The sequence below is a fragment of the Podarcis bocagei genome, assembly GCF_964188305.1.
Source record: "Podarcis bocagei genome assembly, chromosome: 8".
Taxonomy (NCBI): domain Eukaryota; kingdom Metazoa; phylum Chordata; class Lepidosauria; order Squamata; family Lacertidae; genus Podarcis; species Podarcis bocagei.
Window position 1 is genome coordinate 78,917,675 of NC_138133.1, and position 14,897 is coordinate 78,932,571.

Below are 14,897 nucleotides of genomic sequence, written 5' to 3' on the forward strand. Positions count from 1 at the left end.
GCCTCAAATGACTTTGGCCTTTATAAAGGTTAGGTAAAGGGTAAAGGGACCCCTGACCATTAGGTCCAGTTGTGACCGACTGGGGTTACGGCGCTCATCTCGCTTTATTGGCTGAGGGAGCTGGCGTACAGCTGCTGGGTCATGTTGCTAGCATAACTAAGCCGCTTCTGGCGAACCAGAGCTGCGCACAGAAACGCCATTTACCTCCCACCAGAGCGGTACCTATTTATCTACTTGCACTTTGAGGTGCTTTCGAACTGCTAGGTTGGCAGGAGCAGGGACTGCGCAACGGGAGCTCACCCCATCGCAGGGATTCGAACCGCCGACCTTCTGATTGGCAAGTCCTAGGCTCTCTGGTTTAACCCACAGCGCCACCCGCGTCACTCTTATAAAGGTTAGGCAATATCTAAGGGGTGCAGTTGCAACAAGATGCATTGGCTGTTCATGGAATCAGCCTATCAATTCTAAAAAGCTCAACCCTGCTTAGTGCTGAAGCTCAAGCTTACTGGAAGCAGTACTTTTGTGCATAGGGTACTGTAGCTGCTCAACAGTGTGAGGAAAGACAGGCACTTTGAAAATGCTCAGAGGCATTCTTGCAAACGTCATCAACCACTCACCGGCGCCATGACAATTGCAAAGAGGATCCCTGGCTGAGTTCCCAGATACTAGATGTGGGATGTGTTTATTTCCCTCTGATTGTCAGACAGCTTGCACAGTGCATCCATAAATGTGCTGGAATCCAGTTGTGTGTGTCAGCTATGTGCCATTCTCTAAGCATCTGGACAACCTATTTTTATACATCGCCAAATTTTATTTTATTTTATTCTGGAGCTCTTTTTCCTGGAAAGGAAGTGTCTTGGGAGAACTCGGACCACCCAGATGGCATCTTCCTGCTGCTTTTCTGGTGACCATACGTGGTGTTACATCTTTCATTCGGCTCAGCCATCGGCTGAAAAGCACCGGCTTTCAATGCTGCAAAGGCACATATTTTTTCCTTTCAAGTACAACAGCTGCAGTGAATTAATGCTGAGCTCTCAGTTACAGATGTCACGAGCACTCTTTATTTTAAAGCGAATGCTTTGTAATTTGTTCAGCCTTCAGGGGAGAAAGGAAAAGAATGAAAAAAAGGAAAAGTGGGTGTTGATCTGGCCCTCTGGTATTTTGAGTTCAAACAAGTTTAGGTCAGGTACTTGAATGGGGTTTTAAAACGACATTTTATCGTGCGCCTCTTTAATCCATTCTTTCTACTCTGATTCTCAGTCCATGACATTGAACGTTTTGATGAGATAGATGCCTTTCAGCTTTCCAGTGTGCTCTTTTTTCTCTGGTTCCGGGGCGCTCCCCCTGCCGGTATTGCAAGCTGTGTACACATGACGTTAGCAATAATTCCTACCAATCCTGCAGTTTCTCAAGAAATACTGCTGTTTGATGTGTCTTTCCTCAAACCAAACTTCCATTCAATTTGAAAAAGAAAGCCGCGTTCATTTCACATTTTAGCTGAGGTGTGCACATTTGAGGCAGCCTTTGCGCATGTGCAAATGATGACACATCTGCAGGTGACAGTTTCGCAATGGAAGGTTGGGGAGGTTGCAGGGGCAAGGCAACCAAGCCAGGTAATGTACCATATTTTTCGCTCCATAAGACGCACCTAGTTTTTAGAGGAGAAAAACAAGAAAAAAAATATTCTGATCGAAACAGTGGATGTATGATTTTTGTGGTTCATGCTGTGGCCACAGACATATGATTTGACAGTGAGTTTGGGGTAGCCCAATACAAAAATCCTGAGAATCTATGTGGATCCGTGCTTTGTAACCATGTTTTTGCGCCATGGCGGCCCCACAAAACAGTGAATGCGTGATTTCTTTGATGCAGGCTATAGCCATGGACATGCTGAGGATCCATGGGCTTTTACCTCCCCCCTCCCAGGCAGCCTCCTTTATTGCTAGCATCCCTTATCTCCCTCCCGATCGCTTACCGATCGGCTGCTTCCTTTCAACCCCCCCTCCAGAACAGATTATGGTTGTAAGTAGAGGTTCCACTGTACAGTGCAAGCTGGAATATTGCAGCCCAAGGATTGGGAACCTCAAATCAAATCAAATCAGAAACCCATATGGCTTCTGGTAGAATTGTAGAGTTGGAAGGGACTCCCAGAGTCTTCTAGTCCAAACCCCTGCAATTCAGGAATCTCAGCTAAAGCATCCCTGACAGGTGGCCATCCAACTTCTGCTTAAAAACCTCCATGGAAGAAAAGTGCACAGCCTCCCGAGGGGAAATGCAGCCCTCAGGCTGTGAAAGGGCCCCCACCAAGAGTAGCCTCAGTATTTCCTACATGGAAGTGCCTTAACAACTGAGTTGGCACCCTTCTATCTCTCATATATATATATATATATATATATATATATATATATATATATATATATATATAAACTAGTTTTTTAACATATCATTTTCAACAGTAATTAAACATACTTTTACATCTTATTCAATTTTTTTGACTTCCATCAGTCCTGTCTGAAAATTTTTCAATCTAATCTCTTAGTATGCATTTCTTATTTTTCCCATTACATTTCAAACACATAACCAAGTTCTCTATCTTTTTCTACTATGTAACACTTCGTATATTTCTCCTTAAAAAGCTTCTTGTAGTCCTACTAGTGTAATTTGTTGATTACCGTTGCTCTTCAAATAATTCATATACTTCTTCCAATCTTCTGTAAATCTCTGGTCCCGCAGGTTTCTAAACCTTCCTGTCATTTTGTCCAATTCTGCATAGTCCGTTAACTTCATCTGCCATTCTTCTTTCATTGGAAGAAGAAGAAGAAGAGTTTGGATTTGATATCCCGCCTTTCACTCCCTTTAAGGAGTCTCAAAGCGGCTAACATTCTCCTTTCCCTTCCTCCCCCACAACAAACACTCTGTGAGGTGAGTGGGGCTGAGAGACTTCAGAGAAGTGTGACTAGCCCAAGGTCACCCAGCAGCTGCATGTGGAGGAGCGGAGACGCGAACCCGGTTCCCCAGATTAGGAGACTACCGCTCTTAACCACTGCACCACACTGGCAGTGTGGAATTTCTTCTTGCTTCCATTTCTAGGCTAACAATACTCTTGCCGCTGTTGCTGGCACCCCTCTATCTCAAAATACAATGGAGTGTGCCTCTGGGGGTGAAGTCCAACTACTGGAGAATCACAGCGGCTGCTGTGGCTGGAGAGACCAGTAAGTCATAACTGCTGCCTCCTGCTTTGTTTTTGCTTCATTAGCAGCACTGACCTCTCTGGGACACAAGCCTGGACAGCGTGTATGGAGGTCCTGGACTGCCCAGATGACAAGACACCCCCCCAGCCTCGTTGATGTGGTCCAAAGGAAAGCAGAGCAATATATTTTCACCAGCTTGGCTGCGGGATTTGCCAGAAGGAGGTGCACAAGATGCCATCCAGCCACCTTAGGGAGAGAGAATGATCACATTGATATTAATGTGCAGAATTCAAAATTACATCGCCCTGTTCCTGGCATGGAGACACAGTGATTGGGAAGGTTGCATCTGTTTAATTTCTGCCTGCCACACATAGCTTCTGTTAGGGTTTGTGTAGGTAAAGTAGCAAGCACTTTTCCAAGCTCACTTTAGATTGGCAGCCCACTGACATATTCATTTCGACAGGCGAAAATTCCACCAAGGCAATTTTCCCTATCATCACTAGCAAATTACATACTGTAGATGCAAATAAAAGATCTTGAAATGATGAAGCAATGTGATTGGCGTGGAAGGAGGTAACCTGGCTGGTTTTCAAACATTTTGTGAGGTTGCATAGAAGATAAGTAGGGGCTTGTTCCTTAAAAAAGTTAACTTAAGGAAGTTGATAGAAGGAAAGTTTCATTTTCCTTACTCTCCCCGCCCCTCTACAGCAGCCATCTGTGACCCACAAAACCTCTGCAGGGACCTTTCTGAACAATGTGAGCCAGGACACAGGGAGATGCTGGAGAAGGGAGACCTAAAATCAGCCAGCGGTTCAGATAGCATCTAGAAGAAATGATTTGCTTGAATTGCAAAGATCTCTAAGAAATCTTTAAAAGCATCTCAACTGCCATAGGGTTGAGGAGTGCAAGGAAATACGGTCAACACAGAAAATGCCACAGGGTGATGGATATGCTAGTGCAGCGTTGGGAATGTGTGGCTTTCCAGATACAGTTGGCCTCCAATTCCCATCAGCCCCATCCAGCATGGCCAGTGGTCAGGGATTATGGGAGTTGTAGTCTTAACAGCTTCTGGAGGGCAATAGATTCCTCGTTCCTGTGCAAGTGGATGGCAAGAAGCAACGCCAAGAGGGCCTTTTGGGTGGCTGCCCCCTGACACTGCAACTCCCTCCCTAGAGAAGTTAGGCTGGCTCCCTCCTTGTCCTTCTGCCAGCAGGTGAAGGAAGACATCTTGTTCCAGCGCACTTTTGGGAACTGACTGCTTTTAACGAAATGGCTTGTACCATGCTGTTTTTATTGTAATTATCAGTATGCTTTTAATGGGTGTGTGGGTGTGGGTGGGTGATTGTTTTCCCCTGTGTTTTTAATTGTTCTTATTTTTATCTGTAAGCTGCCTTGGGTCCCTGTTTAATTATCTTGCTTAAAATGTGGAACTATTGCGAGTAGCAGCATCAGAATGCAGAATTTGCATTGTAATTTTCTTATCGTTTCCTTTTGGTTAGATTTTGGTTGAAATATTAAGCGGAGTATATATTAATGAAATAGACAAATGTTTTTATATGAGAGCTTTCTCTTTGGCTGGTATATTGGAGGAGCACAGGGAAAGATGAAATGAAGGGTAGCTTTTTCCCTCCTTAAAAACTGTGACCCAAAGTGTCCTAGAAAGTGCAGAATATGGTTTGGAGCTGGATGTGCTTTTAAAAGTTATTCAGAGGCAATTAAAAAAAAAATTATATTGCCCGCCCCCACATTCCTGGCATGACTTAATTTGAGAAAGCTGATGCTGTTTCCATTCTTCCCTTCACCTAGAGGGCTTTATTTGCAAGCAAAGATGAAAAGAAAGAATTCCAACTGAGAACACTGCCTTTGGGTAAGTCATAAAGTATCTATGAACTTCTCTACTGATTTCATATGGGGGTCATTCTATACAGCAGCCAATAAACCAAAATGTAATATCTGTCTTCCTCACAGAGTGTTTTCTTTTTAATGTGTTACATTTATGTCTTGCCTTCCTTCAGGCAGAAATGAACCACAGTGTGACAGTTTTATAAGGTCTGGTCCTCATGGCTTGTTTTTATACAGAAAACTCCATGCTATTGACCAAGGATGCATCTATTATGTTTTAACATAGGAATGGGTACACCAGTATATTTATTCTGTCTCAAGATAGGTAAAGCTAAAGGGACCCCTGACCAGTAGGTCCAGTCGTGACCGACTCTGGGGTTGCAGCGCTCATCTCGCTTTATTGGCTGAGGGAGCCTGTCATGTGACCAGCATGACTAAGCCGCTTCTGGCGAACCAGAGCAGTGCACGGAAACACCGTTTACCTTCCCGCTGAAGCGGTACCTATTTATCTACTTGCACTTTGACGTGCTTTCGAACTGGAGGTTGGCAGGAGCAGGGACAGAGCAACGGGAGCTCACCCCATCAAGGGGATTCGAACCGCCGACCTTCTGCTTGGCAAGTCCTAGGCTTTGTGGTTTAACCCACAGCACCACCCGCATCCCGTTTGTCTCAAGATGCACTTGGGGAAATCAATCCCTGTTTCTGCTTCCTGGTTCTTGGTTTAAAATTGGCACAGCCATTCTCATGTCACAAAAATCCACTCATCTTCATACAAGTGTCTTTTCCAGCCACCGTAAGAACTGCCAAGGCTGAAGAGCCCCACATAAAACTCAAGAGAAGTGGTTTCACACTCTGCTTCTTGAACAGCTTCTGAAGTAGCAACAGTAGTCACACCCTTCTGTGCAGATTAATTTCATCCTGTGGTGATAATCATTTAGCGGCAGGGCATTTACCCAAACAAACTTTTGCATAGCCATATGGGAAGCGTAGGTCGGAAGCACCATATGGATGTAACCTGGTTGTTCTTTAACACCTCGTGGAAAATCAGCAGTGCTATAAAGCAACACTCTCCTCTTCCCCCGGTCTAAAAATATGCAATCTTAACAGAAGCACAAAAATATGGACAAGATCTACAGGGGACTGATCTAGTCTGTTCCTAACTTCCAATACAAAAGGAGTTGGCAACCTTTTCCTGCTTTTCCTGGGGTAAGGTAAAGGAAAAGGACCCCTGGACGGTGAAGTCCAGTCAAAGGCAACTATGGGGTGTGGTGCTCATCTCGCTTTCAGGCCAAGGGAGCCGGTGTTTGTCCACAGACAGCTTTCTGGGTCATGTGGCCGGCATGACTAAACCGATTCCGGTGCAATGGAACACTGTGACAGAAACCAGAGAGCACGGAAACAGTTTACCTTCCCACCAGAGCGGTACCTATTTATCTACTTGCACTGGCGTGCTCTCGAACTGCTGGGTTGGCAGAAGCTGGGACAGAGCAACAGGAGCTCATCCCATCATGTGGATTTGAACAGCTGACCTTCCAATTAGCAAACCCAAGAGGCTCAGTGGTTTAGATCACAGTGCCACCTGCTCCTTGCGCTGAATGAGCCTGAAGCTCATTTCTTCTCCTGATAGTAATTCTATGCTTCTCCATAGCAATTATGAGCTCAGGCAGTGCATTTTGCCTCTCCTGATCAAATGGCTTCGCAAACACCATCTATTTAGAATGCAAATGCATTGCACCCAATCACCCATGGCATTTACTCTCAATGTAGAATCACTGTGATGTCTGAAGGAACACTGCTAATTAGCAGTTAATGTTATTTCCTAAATATTGTTGCACGTCACAATGTGATTCTCTGAGTGGTGAGAGATTCCAGGGGTTCCAGGAGCTTAACTAAGGTTTGTGTTTCTTTTGGGAAAGAGGCACAGCAGAGACTGTGGTTTCTCCATGATATATGATTCGTTGAAGGGGTTCACAGCATTAACACCACAAAAGGGTCTTGTTTCTCCCATAGCCACAGCCTTGGATTCAAACAGAAATCAAACACTGCTTTCAGACATTGCTATAAATCTCTTTCTTGCTACCTTCTAGCTCACACTGCAAAACTCTATTCTAAACTTTGGCTTTGACCATTGAGAAGAGTGTTTTTTTGGGTTTGTGGGTTGTTGGGGTTTTCCTTTTGTTTTTTGTTTGGGGGGCTTTGCTTTGTTCCTGTTTTTATTATGTATTTTTCTCTCTTGCATTTTTATGTTTGATTTTGAGAGACTGCCCATGTTAAATTGCACTTCAGTTTCTAGAACCATTTTTCTTCATGTGAAACACGCCTACCACCTTGTGGCAAAACAGAGGTATAAAATGCATGACCGCTGAGTGAACGGAATGCTATACACTTTTGCACAAAAGTTTCAATGCTGATATGTTGGTTGCTGAGTGTGATGCTGGGACGTTTCTTGTGGTTGCTATCGAGTAGGGTTGCCATATTTCAAAAAGTGACAATCTGGGCACAAAAGTTATTGATGCCCAAAGTTGCCATATGTCCAGATTTTTCCAGACATTCCTGCGATTTCCACCCAGACACCGCTTTTGACTGCAGTGTTCTGGCTATTGCCAATCCTGGACCAACTGATGCGTCAGGTGAGAGGCATCTCTCCAGTGTCCTTCTTTGCCATTTGTTCCACTTTTGTAAACACCCTATTTTTCAGTTTTAGTCCATTTCTCAACTTTTGATTAATGCTTTGCTTGCATGATTAATCACTCTCACATAAGATGCATGCAGCGTTCATATCAAAATCCAACACACACATTTTTTTTGCTGAACAAGCACTGAGGTTATTACGTTGATGATGATGATACCATTAAAGCAACATTGGCTATACAGGTTAGTATTGCTGGCTTTACCAGTGAAGTTAAAATGTTTGGGCTACTTTGTTTCAGGACTTGAGTGGATAATTTGTGACAGGCACCCTCCACCCCAATTCCACACTTGGAAACATTTGTAGCAGCCTTTCTCAATCTGTGGTTCCCCAGATGTTGTTGAACTACAACTCCCATCACCCCTAGCTAGCAAGGTCAGAGCTCAGGGATGATGGGAGTTGTAGTCCAACAACATCTTGGGACCCACAGGTTGAGAACCACTGTATGGATACTATTCTCTCCCCAGTGCTGTTTAATATCTATATGAAGCCGTTGGATGCGGTCATTAGATGTTTTGGAGCTAGGTGTCACCAGAATGCGGATGACACGTAGCTCTACTTCTTCATAACATCTGAATCCAGAGAGGCTGTGAAAGTTTTGGATAGGTGTCTGAATGAAGTGGTGGACTGGATGAGGGCCCATAAACTGTGTTTGAATCATGGGTATATGGAGGCTCTTTGCGTGGGTTGTTCCCGTGTTCAGGAAATTGGCAAGTTACCTGCTCTGGATGGGGTTGCACACCCTCTGAAGGAACAAGTATGTAGTTTGGGGCTACTTGTGGATACCAATTTGCCCCTAGAGGCCCAAGTGTCCTCTGTGGCTATGAGTGCCTTTAACCAGCTTGATTAGGTTCACCAACTACCACCGTTTCTGAACAGGAATAGTCTGCCCACTGCAGTCCATGCATTGGTAACCTTGGGTCTAGATTACTGCAATGCGCTGTATGTGGGGCTGCCCTTGGGTCTGGTTCGGAAACTCTAGCTGGGGCAGAATGCTGTGGCCTGATTGCCAATGGGACACTGCACTGCACTGGGTGCTCATCTGCTACCGAACCAGCTTCAAGGTCCTTGTATTGATTTTCAAATCCCTTTACAACTTGGGTTCAGGATACCTCAGGGGCCACCTGAACAGGGGAGGATTTAGGGCTGTGCAAATCCTGGGTGCCGAGTCAAGAGGGCGCTGTCTCAAAGACCTGTATGTGTGGAGCTGGGCTTTGGGAAGGAGGTGTGAGACTCTGGCAAGGTCCTAGAGTTTTCCACATCCTTCCCAAAGCCTAGTTAGCACTTTCCCAGCTTTGAGAAGGAGGTGGGAGGGCTCCAGGGCTTTGGCAAAGCCTTTCCTTTCCAAAGGTACAGTAGGTGCCTCCTTGCCCATCTTTGGGAAGGCAGTGCGGGGGCTGGGGGCGGGATTTTGGCCTTGCACAGGGCACCATTGTACCCAAGTCTGCCACTGACCTGAACCTTTATATTCCAGTTTGATTACTGAGATCATCTGCAAGTGCATCTCTGGGCATTCCCTGAGTTGGTGAAGCTCATTTAGTAGCTATGAGAAACCAGGCATTGAGTGTCATCGGCCAAGTCCTGTGGAACACCTTGCCAATAGAGATTCAGTGGCTGCCTTCTGTGCCATCTTTGAAACGCTTGCTGAAAACTTTTCTATTCTGCCAGTCCTATGCAGCCATTTAAGAGTACATCATCCACAATAATCTCATAGACTCATAGAATTCTAGAGTAGGAAGGGACCCTGCGGATCATTTGCTTTTAGCTTTTTTATTATTTTATTGTCTGGTTTATATTGTTGCAAAACACTGTGATATATTTTTAAGATACAGCAGTACAGTATATAAATATTTTTTATAAATACGTAAATGAATAAATAACAGATCTGTCCTGAAAATTCATGGGGATTTGTCATTCAAAAGTGATCCTTCCTAGTGTCAGCATGACTTAGCAGCTTTGCTTTTGCAACAGAAGCAACACAGAAACTTATAATTACAGCATGTGTACACAGTTGAGTCTTACTGATTCTCAGACAGAATTACAGAAGAGGTATTAGGGTTTCACACTGGGCTAGTGCCCAGAAATTTGTCACAAATATCCAAGATCCTCACCCCCAAACCAAAAAACTAAAATATGGATCTGTTTAGAACTCATTCAAAATTAGGGACTAAAAATGTACCATGTTTCAAACAGTGAAAATCCAGACAGAAAAGTTTTTGAGGATTTTTTGACAAAATTGTTGGGCTTCTTCCTTTTTTTCTTTCTTTAGTCTTGGCCAAAGTTATTGAGCTTTTTGGGCAAAATCGGACAAAAAAGCCGTTTTGGAGCAAATACTGCTGCCGATAGCAGTATTCCGGATATGTCCAGCCTCTCAAGGCAAAAAATGGTGGTGGGGAGAAAGAGAATGGTTCAAGTTCTTCCCGGCCACACAGTAAGCTGAAATTTAGCATGTACATAATCTGCAACACACTAACTTCTAAAATAAAGGCATATATCACATTCGCTCCTTAAAAATAGGTAACAGGTGTGTTATTGTACTGAATTTCCTTGACATGGTAAATGGCATTTTACAATGCCCCACACTCCCATTTTGGGAAACCAGCAAAATTACGGTAAATTCCCTCCACAATGCCTGTCACAAACAAGGAGGCACCTGTCATTCTCTGTTCCTGACCATGTCTTTTCAGGAGGTCCCCCCCCCCCAATATTTTGGTGGGTATTATTTGCCTGCCTGTCTCCATGGTAATTATTCATGTTTCCAGGGAGACTACAGTAATTACAAGTTGGGTGTGTGATGTCTTGCACGCTCTCCCCTGATGTATCTTTTACAACCCCTACCTCGATTACTCTCTGACTTTTAAGATATTGGTTTGTACTATCAACAGTGGATTGATACCCATTACCCAATCATGAAGGGGCAAGGTTTTAAAAAATGAAGTGCCCCCATAAATATCTCTTTTGGGGGGGTCCTGCTTAGTAATTATTTTCTTAGTCATGCAGCAAATAAAGTATCTGCCTAAGAAAAATCTATATTTTGCAATTTGCATACTTTTTTCTTTTTGGCTCCACTTCTGTTTTATAATAAACCACTGTTTGCTGAATCTGTCTGACTAGGCAACAGTATTGCGCACCCATATTATGAAATAGATTGCCTAAGATTGCATAGCTCTTTTATGAAACTTCATGCCCAGAAGCAAGGGGAACTGAGATTGACTTTGCTGAGATCAAAAGAAAGTCCACAGGTTTCAAAACAATCCTTCGTCACCCCTTGTGTTTCTTTTGGTTCATCCAAGTGAAATAATAATACAATTACAATATAGAAAAAGAATTTGTAAGGTTGTAACTTTGATGTATATTGTTCCAATGCATTATTTTAAAAATTACCATTGCTGGAAAAACTTGCTTGGTTATTAGTTAAGGGTTTGTCTAAAATATGTAATTTAAATAATAACTTGTGTAGTTTTAACATCAGGTTGGCCAGGCGCCCCAACTATAGGCAGCTGCTAAACACACACAAAATCTCACACTTTCTATACAGGCAGTTGTGCATAACACAGGGTTGCTATATTTAAAAAATCACCCAATGTCGGGGCCGGGGCTAAAAGTATGGCCCCACTCTTGTCTGTACTTAGGTATGCCTTAAGTAGAACATGCTATTGAAAATGTGGTATTTTGCTTCTAGTAAATCCCAGAAGCAAAAAAGTTTTCTTATAAAACAGGCCAGGAGCATTCCAACAGAGAGTGAGCCAAAACCGCATACTGGACAGAATGTCAGGGTGTAGGAGTTTTGTTGCTTCTACTAGCTTAAGTTTGGGGCTATACGCACTTTCAGTATCAACCAGGAATGTGTATTTATGCTTGTGGAATGCAAGCTTCATTTACTAGTAAGTTATATAATTGTGCAAGTTCTATAATACTGTACACAGCTGTTCACCGAGTTGTTTGGGGGAGGATATCGAATGAGAGGGCTTGGTACTAGGACTGCATGGTTCTGCGTATACATACATGATGACTCAGCTCTAAAGATCTGCCTGGCCCCGATGCAAAAGTTACGTCTGCTTATCATCCTCTGTTAGTAGTATTCAAAGGTTTTTTTTCTATTGAAATTCTTTATATTCTGCCTTTTAATGTGCAAGCTATCATAGGGTGCTTTACAAAACAATTAAGAATACAATATCGCTTCCAGCTGTAATGCTTTAAGAGATATGATTTTTTTTTACAAATGGGTAAAAGTTTAATGGTAAGGATTTGCTGAACTAACAAATCGAACTGGAATACAAAGAAGGGAGGTATGAGGAGGTCCGAGGAAATAAGTGTATGGAAGATATGTTATTGAAAATCACTGTGTGTTTTTAACTGTTTTTTATTTTGTATGTTTATTTTTCCTTTTTCTTGTTCTATCTTAAAAACTTTTAATAAATATCTTTTTTTTAAAAAAAAGAATACAATATCGCAAATTTTAAAACAAACCAGATCTAAAACTGTCAAAAGAGCAACAGTTAAAACATGAAGCCTGCATTGAGCTATTAAAAACTAAGTGGAATAAAAACTTTTTCTGACATTCACTTAAAACCAATGGAACATACATACTTCCTGTAGGATGAAGTTTCAAAGCTGTGGAGGCTGAAAAGGTTTTGCCCTAGTACCAGCCAGTCTGATGGTTCTTGACAGCAGGTCAGAGGATTAAGCTCCAAAGGCCAATCACAAAGCCCAGGCAGATTCATATGAGAGCATGTCTTTATTGTCTCAAATGTTTCGGGGCTAAGGTGGCTTATCTCACCATCCCAGCTCAGCAGGAACCCAGCCACCTGGGCAGCCCAGAGTATCTTAAGCGAGTTGTAAACCATGCAAAAAATGGGCTTTCCAGGGATGGGACCAAAGAGGGGCAGTTAGGATGGATCCAAAGCCTGTTCAGTTTAGTCATGACCTTGCAAGTCAGAATAAGTGAAGATGGCAAAAATAGTGGCATAACTCAAACACTATCCTAAAGGCTTGTACCGTATTTTTCGCCCTATAGGACGCATTTTTTCCCCTCCAAAAATGAAGGGGAAATGTGTGTGCCTCCTATGGGGCGAATGCAGGCTTTCGCTGAAGCCTGGAGAGCGAGAAGGGTCGGTGCGCACCGACCCCTCTCGCTCTCCAGGCTTCGCGGACCTCTCCGCAAGCAGCGGGAGCGCTCCCGCTGCTTGCGGAGAGTTGCCTGCATGCCAAAGCCTGTGCGCACTGAGATCAGCGCGTTCAGGCTTCGCGGACCTCTCCACAAGCAGCGGGAGCCAGCGCTGGGCTCCCACGGCTTGCAGAGAGCTGCCTGTTTGGGGGCTGGGGTCGGGGGAAGCTCGGGTCTCCCCCGCCCCGGCCCTGCGCCTGGGGGGGAAATAATTTTTTCCCCTTTATTTCCCCCCCAAAAAAACTAGGTGTGCCTTATGGGACGGTGCGTCCTATAGGGCGAAAAATACGGTACTCCCTCTAATAGGCTTAGGCAGGCTCAGACATCAGTCGCTCTGTGGCTGAACGGAGTTTGGATCTGGTGCAACTTAATGCTATCTTAATTTAAGCCAATTTGGTTTATGCCAGCTTTTTGTGTATACGACTGCTACCTTAGGCTGTAATCTTGTAATCTTACTTATCTTGGAAGTAAGCCCCGCGGAATCAATGGAACGTACTAACTAAACAGGCTTCATGTTGCCCTTGAATACACTCGCTTGCTTTGGGACCACATCCCACCATTTTGCTCCTATATATTTTGTTGAGAAATTCTGAAAAACAACATACTGTTTGGAATCTAAATTTGGGATTTTAGAGAGGAAGCAGCATGGTTGTTTTTCTTTGATGGGGTAGGGGAGGAAAATGTATACTCCATTTCAAAGCTAAAATGTCTAAAATTATTTACTTGGGTGTGCCAGCAATTACACGCCATGAAAGCAATCGCAGTAACAAGAGCCCTTTTTGGATCAGGCCAGCCATCAGCTGCAGCATCCTTTCCAGCAATATTCCAGTGATAAAAACACCTTATATTTTTGGTTGTTCTTATATTTATCTGTAAGATGCCTTGAGTCCCTGACAGGGAAAAAGGTGGGGTATAAACAGGGCTGGATTTAGGTTTGATGAGGCCCTAAGCTACTGAAGGTAATGGGGCCCTTTATATGTCCAGCTGTCCTTTGTCGACAACAAACTGTCACTTTTTTTGTGCTGACTATACGCCAAATGGTAATTTAGGACCTAATAGGTATCTAAAGCCATTTGCACATAACAAAATATGTATTTTATCAAAGTAATTGTTGCACCGAAATACAATTAAGAAGTATATTAATAGTGAAATAATTATTAAGCTCTAACTTAAAATGACTTTTTATTCATAACAAACTTAATAATGCAAACACACTGACATTTGGCAATAACAAAAGTTCCTTTAGAAACACAATTTACAAAGACTCATAATCTAGTCTCTAGAAACTTGCTATAACATGAAATAATAATTGTAGGTTTTATTTGTTTTTTATCTTCCATTTTGGAAATGTACATTATTATTTTTTGCCCTTTAAATTTTTGGGGGGGCCCCAAGAGAGTGCGGCCCTAAGCTATACAGTAGCTTGTTTAACTTATACGTAAATCCGGCACTGCGTATAAATATGGTATTTAAAAGTAGGCGCCTTTTATTCTTTTCAGCGCTTTCTAAAAAAAAAATCCTCGTTTAGACAAGCCTACTCAGAGGAAGCTTAAAGTTGAGGTGAATTTTAACCTGCTTTAGTATGTTAAACGTTAGTATGTCTCAAAGTAGGGCTGTGAATTTCCCTTCGCTTTTATTGCCTCATCTTTTTGCAAAGTCCTTTGAGGTCTGTCTGTGTGTGGTTTGTTTTTTTTACAATCAACTGTATAAATTTTATCAGATAAATAATTCGAAACGCTGCTGAGGAAAAACCCGGTTGGAGCCGAGATTCCCTCACACGCTCCCTCTCCTTCTCCTCAGCGAAGAGGCACTGAGGTCAGCCCCGACTGCGACCAACGACTCGCCCGAGGGGAAAAAAAAAAACCAACCTCCGAGCGCGTGCGCGGCGACGGCGGTGGCGGCTCCGGATTGGCGGGTGCGAGGTGCGCTCGCGCCGCTCATTCGACAGTTACCTTTGATGGTGGTGACGGGTGAGGTGTTTTTTTTTTCCAGTCCTAAACTCCACCCA